This window comes from Haliotis rubra, unplaced genomic scaffold (genome assembly GCF_003918875.1).
Source record: "Haliotis rubra isolate DU_JTF1 unplaced genomic scaffold, ASM391887v1 Scf250, whole genome shotgun sequence".
NCBI classification, from domain to species: Eukaryota; Metazoa; Mollusca; class Gastropoda; order Lepetellida; family Haliotidae; genus Haliotis; species Haliotis rubra.
This window is the reverse complement of record NW_025766559.1, coordinates 1,169,811-1,181,224: the sequence shown is the minus strand read 5'-3', so window position 1 is coordinate 1,181,224 and position 11,414 is coordinate 1,169,811.

The following is an 11,414-nucleotide window of genomic DNA, read 5'->3' as shown; positions in this document are numbered from 1 at the left end:
AAGTACCTTCTTCCTTTTGACTGTGCACGCCAAGGCACGCCAACAACCGGCTTTCAACTCTAAGGGGTGGGGCGATGGGGTATCCTTCAGGTTAAAGCGTTCGCCCGTCACGCCTTGACCCGGGTTTCGATTTCCCACATGGGTACAATGTGTGAAGGCCATTTCTGGTGTCCAACATCGTGATATTGCTGGAATATTGCTAAAAGCTCAACTCACTCACTCACTCAACTCTAAGGGAAGACGTTCTGGCCACCCAACCTTTTTGGCGGTCGATTGGTATAAGGCTTCATGGCATTAACTCAATCAACTCAAAAATCTGCTTTCGTTAAGGGTCTATGTTACAAATGTCCTGAAACTGTTGCCAAAAGTACATCAGATATATAGCAACATTAACTGAAATAGCTCAATGGATTTAACACCATGAACCCTCGGTTCTCAAAGACTTAAATTTGTTCAAACATCTTTACATTCAACAGATGTAGTAAACATACTTAAATGTAATCACTCTGAACAGAACCATTTCTCAGTCTCAGCACTCTTATATCGTTTACCAATACAACCACACATTCCGGTATTGTAGATAAAGCAGTAAGTAGCCATGGATACGCAGTAAAACGCGAAAATATATCTGCTTTCTATGATAACGTGGATGTTGGAAGAGCGATACGATGACATAAACCTAAAGGGTTGGCTGACGTTGAAGATAGCCCTGCGACATTATCACCTTGCTGCTGGCGTAGCACATTACGTCGTAGGTCAAGGACAACCCTTCACCTCGCACATGACGTTAACCCTTACTCTGACAAGAATATGTGGGAGGAAAGAATGAAAGAAGCAAGTCGTAAACGCTGCATGACCATTGAAGGGAAGCATATAAGAGCCGTTTGACCGAGAGGAATCAGGCAATGGGGTTCGAACATGGAACTCAGGATCAAGAAATCTACTCTCCCTCCACTCCCTTCCCCTCCCCATCACGATACTTCCTCCAGGATTCTTCATCACCTTCCTCCATCCCGCCCACACTCAATCCTAACTCCCAAATCTCCCGACTCCTGGTGCTTTCGTTAGGCTTTGGTTTGTCTCTGTTGTTTAAATTCGCACTAAGGAATATGTCGGCAGCATGCATGTGAATAAGCAAGTCTGGACTAGACATCTTCAGTATCGTGGAATCTTCACAGTCAGGCGACCTATACACGAGTTGTGACCCTACTTAGAAGAGCACATGGGAATTCGAACCTGGTTCTCTACACCAGTGTTCTACGCAAACGCTTGGCAAAACCAGTGTGATCATATCGAAACCAGCACATACTGAAATAGAATTTGTTTAGGCAAGTGCTATGTAGATAAAAAGCTGCATGTATCATAAATATAATTACATATGTCGATCGTATTTCGTAGCGGAGCATTTATACAATGTATCGGAGTACTGACCGCCCACGCGGCGGTGCACTTTACAAATCTATACTGAGTGTTGAATACAGCTTATTATTTCCGATCGATGGAAATATAGACTCAACCTTCACCTTCAGTAAATTGATAGGAGAGTGGGAGAGAAACCCATATGTGTTCGAGTATGTTCAGTCATATATCAATAAAATAATATATTAATGTATAAACGTGTACATAAAATAGACAATATCGAATGGCAAGAACGGTGCAGCCGCGTCTGAAGTGCGAGGGATGGTAGGTGAATTACATTTTTCATTTTAGGACATCACGACAGTGGTCCAAATAATAGGTTGTTATAATGGGAAACACGTGGTCAGAGCTATGATTTTAGAGATGCACCGTGAGCTCAAACTGTGAACTTCCATGTAGAAAGGGTACTCAAACCCTGACTTTCCAGATGTACAAAGGATTCAAGCCCTGACCTTCAGTATGTATAAAGGCCTCAAACTCTGACCTGCCAGATGTACAGGGGACTCAAACCTGACCTTCCAGATGTACAGGGGACTCAAACCCTGACCTTCCAGATGTACAGGGTACTCACACTCCGACCTTCCAGATGCACAGTGGTCTCAAACCCTGACCTTCCAGATGTACATGGGACTCAAACCCTGACCTTCCAGATGTACAGTGGATTCAATCCCTGACCTTCCAGATGTACAGTGGACTCAACCCCTGACCTTCCAGATGTACAGTGACTCAAACCCTGACCTTCCAGATGTACAGTGGATTCAATCCCTGACCTTCCAGATGTACAGTGAACTCAACCCCTGACCTTCCAGATGTACAGGGTACTCAAACCTGACCTTCCAGATGTACAGGGGACTCAAACCCTGACCTTCAGGATGTACAGGGTACTCAAACTCCGACCTTCCAGATGTACAGTGGACTCAAACCCTGACCTTCCAGGTGTACAGTGGACACAACCCCTGACCTTCCAGGTGTACAGTTGACTCAAACCCTGACCTTCCAGATGTACAGGGGACTCAAACCCTGACCTTCCAGACCTTGTTTACATGAAAACATCGATATTTTCAGACCAACACTCTATCCATTAGGCAACAATGCACAGCCACCGTAGGATTATGAAAATCTTTCGCATATTATGGATCTTCATACTAAGGCCTACTGTATTTCCTAGGTTATAGGAATAACATTCACTGTTTGGTATCACACATTTGTAATGATATATAATGAGTTTAAAGATCGTTCTCACCGGTATGGTGAAATATTCGTCCATATGAGAAACATAAATATGAGTGTACACGTATATAATCTTTAAACATCCTGCGACAATGAATTTTTTGCGACAACGTATTTTCTGATGCCTAATCATTTAGGCATGAAAGAGCAGCCAAAACCATGACTGCAACATTGGTACCCGAAGGAGCCCGTATAGCGAGCACTGGCATGTCTCGTCCATTTCCCATCTACTATTATATATTATTAATACTTCTTGCTGTCCCACCATTCACTCACACAAAGACGACGGGGAAAGAGGCGTACGGGTGCCTAGGAAGACAATATCAGGGGTTTGGGATGGGTGCTGCATGTCACAGAGTCCTGTAGTTAAGAGCTACGATCAGCGGATATGAGACATAAGCAGCTTATGTCTATACAAGACGATCATCACACGTACACAAAGATGTACATTATGTCTGTCCGACTGTCGTTGTGGGCGTCTGTGCGTGTGTAGTACCCAGTTCTTGGCTCATGGTCAATGCGAGAGCCAAGAAATTCGTCAGAGTGAACTTTCATAGATTTACACTTTAGTTTCTGACAAAGCACTTCGCAATGTGCCTTAAATCCCCATATGAGCTATAGTTTATGGAAGTTGGGGGTGGGGGTGTCAATGTCGTATTCTGGTAACATTATGAAACCTCTCTACATTAATCAGAAAGTCTTGTGTGTCTATTTTGTCTTCAGGGGTGGTGGTGTAGCCCAGTTGTTAAAGCGTTCGCTCGGCACGCCAAAGACCCGGGTTCGATTCCCCACATGGATACAAGCCCATTTCTGGTGTCCCCCGTCGTGATATTGCTGGAATATTGCTAAAATGGGCGTAAAGCTTAACTCACACACTATTCACTATAGTGTAAGTGGCTATATGATAATATATAGTCTCTCTACTATATAGTCAGAAGTCGATGAGCTGTTGCCGAATGCTAGACTAACACGGCTGAATGCTAGACTAACGATTAGTGTCTCTGAATATAGATAAATTTCATAGCAACAAATCCCATTTATATTGAAAAGGAGCCCCAGTGAGATGGGAGACTGAACCTGAGGAAATCTAGACTTGCTTCATTTGGGGCTTTAGCATTGCTGGGATGGCTAGGCAGGAGGGGAAATAATGTGGATCAGGGACTGTGAGACAGACTAGCTGAATGCGCGTCATTCTTGTTTGAGTGGACTCAAAATCGATCCCTCACAGCCTGTAGCTAAATAGGTCGTGATATATATACATACGCACAAAATGTCCGAAATTGTCCACCCCCGTGGTATTGCTGGAATATTGTTAAAAGTGGCGTAAAGCCAAGCACACTCACTTACTCGTTTATCATTTATGCCAAAGCAGAAAGTTTGGCTACACTGTCATTATAATAGATGGGCCTACTCGGGATTAATAATCCGAAATTATGTATAGGTCTAATATTCCGAAACGACAATCAAACAGATTCGTGTTCTTTTCAAATGCATCCATGATTAAGTATTTTTTTGTCTCTGGTTTCCCTTCTGTTATCAACTATTCTACCTTACCCATACATAAAAACATACGACACCAAATGGCTTAGGCTATCATTTATTAAGCGAATGCATATGGATTCGCAACAACAGAGCCACTGCAATAACAATAGATCAACTGAATAATAATTCATTCGAAACAATAATCCACCTGATTCATGTCTTTTCACATGGCTGTATAAACCCAGAACACCTAGCAATAACACTTAATTATTCACTGCATGATATTCGCTCGTACCTTGGATATTAGAATTAAGAAGCCATGCATCTATTGTGTTCTTTATTTTAGCAAATTAGGACAAATGTTTTATCTTTGACAACACGTCGATATCAAACGTTTCATTCAAAATACCTTTACATGAGAGAAATGCTATTTTCCATAAATATTAGGTTGTCTCTTTTTTATATGTCGCCTCTTATGACAAGCATGGGTTACTGAAGATCAATTCTAACCCGGATATTGACGGGTCCATATTGGTCCATATTGGTCAGGCTCACTGATGTGGTTGACACTTGTCATCGTATCCCAATTACGTAGATCGATGCTCATGCTGTTGATCACTGGATAGTCAGGTCCAGATTCGATTATTTACAGACCGCCGCCATATAGCTGGAATATTTCTGAGTGCGGCGTTAAACAACAAACCAACCAACCTTTTTGACATGGCTACTTTGAAGACAAAGTCATCAATATCCCCCGCAATGGCAAAATACTCTTCTACGAGTTATGAATATGTCAAATGTTTTTGTGTGTATATAGAAAAGTGGAAGGAGAGTAGTGAAAGGTTTTTAAAATTCTGCTCCAGAAAGGAGCACTACCACCAGTTTCAGTCTAAGTCAAACTTGTTGGCATGGAAATGCAAAGATATTTTATTCAGAAATCCAAAAGTACCAAAAGGCACCAGTACACCACTAGACCAATCAATGTGCCAAGTTTTGTGAAGAAATAGTGAACGGTTTTAGAGTTCTGCTCCGGAAAAGAGCACAACCACCACTTTCAATCTCAGTCAAACTTGTTGCCAAGGAAATGCCAAAAATATTTTATTCAGAATTCCAAAACTACCAAAAGGCACCAGCACACCACCAGACCAATCTACATGTATGTGCCAAGTTTGGTGAAGAAACACTGAACGGTTTTAGAGTTCTGCTCCGGAAAAGAGCACTACCACCAATTTCAGTCTAAGTCAAACTTGTTGCCATGGAAACGCCAAAAATATTTTATTCAGAATTCCAAAACTACCAAAAGGCACCAGTACACCACCAGATGTATGTATGTGCCAAGTTTGGTGAAGAAATATTGAACGGTTTTAAAGTTCTGCTCCTGAAAAGACAAATGTGTACGGACACACGGACGGACGGAGTCCATTTAAATACCCCCCGCAAAATGCGTTGCAGGGGATAAAAAATGGAGCCCAGAATAATACTTAATTTACATCTAGACTTGCCAAAACATTGCAGACTTAAGTGGGACTCCTATCTAATATATTCTCGAGGGTTTTGGAGACAGACTACCAGACAGTCTGCAGGTTCGTTTTCTATGCTGTCACAATATGGACTGCGCCTAAAACACCGGAAATTGTTGAACACTCGTGGCATCCCCCTTCTTGACACGAGAGCCCTGAGGTGATAGAAGTACTTCCTTCAACTAACTAATAGTCTGTCATACAGACACTGAAACAAATATACCCAATGTAGCCCATGCAAGTGTAGAATGTGTGGCAAGTCTAGATTACCCTAGTATCTGAAGTAAGTCTCAGGGCTCCTTTTTAATGTGTTTTATTTTAATTTAAAGACTTTATTTCTGTAAATATGTTCATTTCAGAGACTAGCTGTCAGTCTATCTAACTAACTACACTGTATGATTAGACAATGATTGTGGTGAATGTCAGTATCTATCTAAACATCGAGAAGGCGACTGGGAGTTCGAATGCACATAGGGTAAATTTGGTTTGTTGTCTAACGCCGCAATCAGTGATATTCCAGTTTTTTGTCGTCGTTCTGTAATTAATGGGATTTTGAGTCTCTTACAAGCATGTCACTGGGGGATTAACATATATATGGACTACACAATAAGCGTGGGACTTTAGTGTTTCAGCAAAAGAATGAAAAGATCGCCAAATGTAGACAAATTCGATTATTGTGAACATGCTCAATTGCCTACATCCGGCCCAAGTCTGCAGGAAATTACATGCGAACCATCTTATTATGAAGTTAAAAATTCCCAATACTTTATTATTTACGAAAATAAATACGTTAAAAATAAAATTTGAACGATATCATGATTTTTTTCACAGTTTGGCCGCCTTGGGCCCTGTTTGGAATCCAAGATAAGCCCCTGTGCACAAATAGCTTATCGGAGAAAATACCTGATGTCATTTCCGTTCATTTCATGAAACGCAAATTACTTTGGACCATGCGAACTTGTGTATTGTACGTATAGCTACGCAGTCAATAACTATTTATAAACACAGCTCCCTCCATACAGTCAAACAGGAGTCGGTTACAAACCGTTGGATAACGTCCCGGACAGAACGACCTTGCGCTAGATTTGAGAGACGCTGTGAGGAGTTTCGATAATAACATATATTCGTATCTCTTGAAAGGCGATGCGAGGAGTTTGTAAGCACAGGTCATTGCCCATGTACAGGTGTGTTCGTACTTTGGGTGTGTAGATATTAACTGAGCATCATAACTGTCAGTTCGGAACTTCCCGTTGTTTCTCTTTTTGTCGTGTAACCAATTGTCGATTGGCGCTTGTAAGCTTAGTGCCTGTGGGTCATCAGTGGTTAAATACACAAGGTGTCGATAAACAAAATACATTCAACACTATTGCCGTAAATGCGTAACAGGAAATCAATTCCGTTGTAGGTTTCCCCAGTCAGCTCTATTTCCAACTCGTCAAAACATTATAATGATGATAACAGAGACATGAAAAGATGTATATCGTATATATATGATAATGTGTTCACAGACACGTGACACTACGCCCTATCTTTAAATGTAATAGCAGTTAACATCAAAACATTATGAAGATCATACATACATAACATGAAAACATGAATATATCGTATCTATACACCACTGACAACGTGTACACCACCACGTGACAGTACACCGTTAGATTAACGTCTTCTCTCTCAGATAACAGTTAAAAGGGGACTTTCTCATTTTCAGATTGATTGAGTTTAGTTTTACGCCGCTCTCAGCAATATTCCAGCTACATGGCGGCGGTCTGTTAAAAATCTAGTCTGCAACAGACAATCCAGTGAGCAACGATCTACGCAATTGGGATGCGATGACATGTGTCAACCAAGTCAGCGAGCCTGACCACCCCATCCCGTTAGTTGCCTCTTACGACAAGCATGGGTTACCCGGATTCTTCACGGGTTCTCATTTTCAGAAACAGCAATCTAAATTTGACACATATTACACTGGCGGATCCAGAGTGAAGGGTGGGGTGGGGTGGGGGGTGGTGGTGTCCAACACCACCTCCCCCTTGAAAATGACCAAAGACCACATGGAAGTTAATGTTTTGCAATGGCGGAGCCAAGGTGGGATTCACCCCCACCCCACCCCTTTGAAAATTTCTGGATCCGCTTATGTCTTTTAGACTTGTATGGACGTTCTTGGATATATTTGTTTCAGTGTTTGACTCTTTGTATGAGACTGGTAGCCTACGCCGTGTGTTCAAATTGCTGTTTCAGGGAACCATGCAGTAAGGAGGATCATGAGCTGCGGGCTTTATACACTGCTATAGTGAGTGAGTGAGTTTGTCAGTTCTGCTACAGAATGAATTACCATCCCGTTCTTGCCCTCCCGTTGTCTTACTCTAAGACGCTGCTACCACTAGCTTTTCACAACTGCGTAAGGGCGGTGGGGTAGCCTAGCGGTTAAAGTGTTCGATCGTCACGCTGAAGACCCGGGTTCTATTCCCCACATGGGTAAAATGTGTGAAGCCCATTTCTGGTGTCCTCCACCGTGATATTGCTGGAATATTGCTAAAAGCTGCGTAAAATAAACTCACTCAACTGCGTAGGTCGAGTCTCATGTTCTTAATCACTAGATTGTCTGGTCCATACTCGATTGCGTACTGACCGCCGTCATATAGCTCTCTGTGCATGTGTGTGTGTGTGTGTGTGTGTGTGTGAGAGAGAGAGAGAGAGAGTGAGTGTGCGCGTGCGTGCATGCGAGTGTGTTAGGGGTGTATATAACAAGGAGAGGACATTAAGATAATAAAACTATACACATTCAGTTGTAGCGTTCAAAGGTGGCAGGAGTGCAGACTTAACACAGTATAACTAGGTGAACTTCAAAGGCTGAAGGGGTTATGCATTGAATAGTTGCCATCGTACACCTTCATTGCAAAATAATTACGAAATCATCTTTCCATGTCCATCATTAAGTATAAAATCCAATTAAGTACTTAAAAGACTGGGACAAGTAAAAGCCCAGAAACGTTGTGTATGGAATACAGAAGACGTTGACATCCATAATATTTTGTCTTGTACTAAATGATATAACTTTCGCATACAAACACAATTTAAAGATTAGTTTGGCAATTTGAATGTTGCAAATACCAAATACATGTAGATTCATCATCGAAATCAGAATCCATCAGTATTACAATTAGCGTATCGACCTATCTGCACTTACAACTGCTAAACGTGCGTTAACGGTGTATGTGAAGTGACAATTACAGAATTGATTACAGAATTGCTGGCCTAATTCATCTGCAGGGATAAGTGCATTCCGGTTTTGTTTGGGTGTCTGAGTGAGTGAGTTAGTGAGTGAGTTTATCTTTATGCCGCACTCAGCAATATTCCAGCTATATGGCGGCGGTCTGTAAATAATCAATTCTGGACCAGACAACCCAGTGATCAACGGCATGAGCATCGATCTACGCAATTGTTTCAAGCAAGTCAGCGAGCCTGACCACCCGATCCCGTTAGTTGCCTCTTACGACAAGCATGGGTTACTGAAGGTTCATTCTAACCCGGAGCTTCACGGGTTATTTGGGTGTCTGAACAATGTGTAGGACTACATTACATCAGAACCAAATCAAGATAATAATATATGGCCTGTCCTATACGACATCACCATTAGACAACAAAAAAAGTTTTAGAAGAGAGAATTTATGTATTATAAAGCTCAAAGAGTGTTTGTGTTTGGGTATATCTCTAATAGTGTACTTACATGACTGGAGATTGCCAAATGACAGCGGATTTCAAAGGCCTGAAATCAAAATATATTGATATAAGTCTATACGGTACTAAGTGAGTTTTAATTCCATGTCAATTTAACAGTTCAGAAATCTAACCTTCACACTTTCACAGCAAGCTTAGGGATTAAACAAAAGAGACACTGCAAAAGATGATGAGTGAGCCTTGTTTTACTTTTTTTTGCCCAGCGGTATCACAGCGGTGACACCTGAAATTGGCTTAACACATTGCACCCATGTGGGAAATCGAACCCAGGTCATCGGCGTGACGATCGAACGCTATAACCACTAGTCTACCTACCGCTTCTTTACGTCAAATCGACCCGTGAGGCTCCGGGTTAGAATGAACCTTCAGTAACCCATGCTTGTCGTAAGAGGCAACTAACGGGATCGGGTGGTCAGGCTCGCTGGCTTGGTTGACACATGTCATCGGTTCCAAATCGTGCAGATCGATGCTCATGCTGTTGATCCCTGGATTGTCTGGTCCAGACTCGATTATTTACAGACCGCCGCCATAAAGGTGGAATATTGCTGAGTGCGGCGTAAAACTAAACTCACTCACTCACTCACGGACAGATCCTGAGAACAGAGGTAAATATTCCACTAAACCGCGTTTAAAACCTTCTTGCGGTTCTCAATTTTAAAATCTTTGATAAAATTGGGTTATGAGCTAACGAAATTCAACATAAATGTTTACAAATAATTGAAATACATGTCACAGGATTTTGGTTCAGCGTTCCAGCTGACGTAAACACCACAAGGAGCATAAAGAGCTTCTATATTCTACAGTGTATGCACTTGTAATCCCCAGATCGCATGCATACACATGTATGGTGAATTATGTTAAGATTTACTGGCTGTTTACAAAACAAATTTACAGAAATGCTTCCTCGTCTATGTATACACTCAACGCAGGGGTTTGGGTGAAACTGCATTTCTAAGTCTACATAGATTTCGCTAATCCTTCCATTGTGGACGGAAGAACGCTTAAAATGTATTACCTCATTTTCTAAAATCTGACATACAAGTTTATGCGACTTTCGACTCTTGTTAACCTTCTGCACGTTTACCGGCGAAAACACGGAACTAACACAGATATGTGTTTAAACTAACGTCTATATTTTCAGGAAATGTATAGAACGTTACGAAACTGGTAATAAGACATCAGAAAACATAAACAAATTTCCCCGCCATTGGAATACAGAACACCTAAACGGACGACACGACAATCAACACTGTCAACAGGTGTCTGTTCCAATATCACTTGGGGGCGTATCTGTTGTAGGCGGGAGTCAGACGGGTGAACTTTGACCCCAAGTTTGAGTCGTTCGTTCAATGGGGAAGTTCGCCAGTCATCGACAGAGTAAACCTCCCGCCTATGTCCTTGTCTGTTTCGTGATGTAGATATTCCCGCGCTCCTGGGGAACGGCGAGTGTGGGACGATTTTAAAAGAACAGTAAATATTGTCTAGCACACCTTCGAATTCGTAAATGAATGGTTGTCCAATCACACCTTCGCGGTCTGTCGAAAGTTGATCATACCGCGTGGTCTTTAACTAACAACTTGAATCAAACTGGAATGAAGTTTTGTTATTCGAGCTACCACTCAATAAAACATGGGAAATTATATATGACTATATCTTAGAAAGCTTAAATAACATAAAACGTGTTACTATGGTATACGTGTATAAAGGAAATTGCAAATGGTTATTAAAGGTACGTTTCTGTAATAACACATCTATATCTATAAAATAATGTGAAGATTGCAATATGTAATAATATATCTATCTATACACCCTGTTCCTGGTCTCCATTAGACAAAACGGGGGGCGGGTAATAAATAGATAAGGTAATTTTAAACACAAAATTTTCTAAGCTCATACAAGAGGAAATCAGAACAAACAAATTTTTTTAATGTTAGTCTATGGTCAAGTCTGGTCCAAATAACGAGGGGTGGTGGGGTAGCCTAGTGGTTGAAACGTTCGCTCGTCACGCCGAAGGCCCGGGTT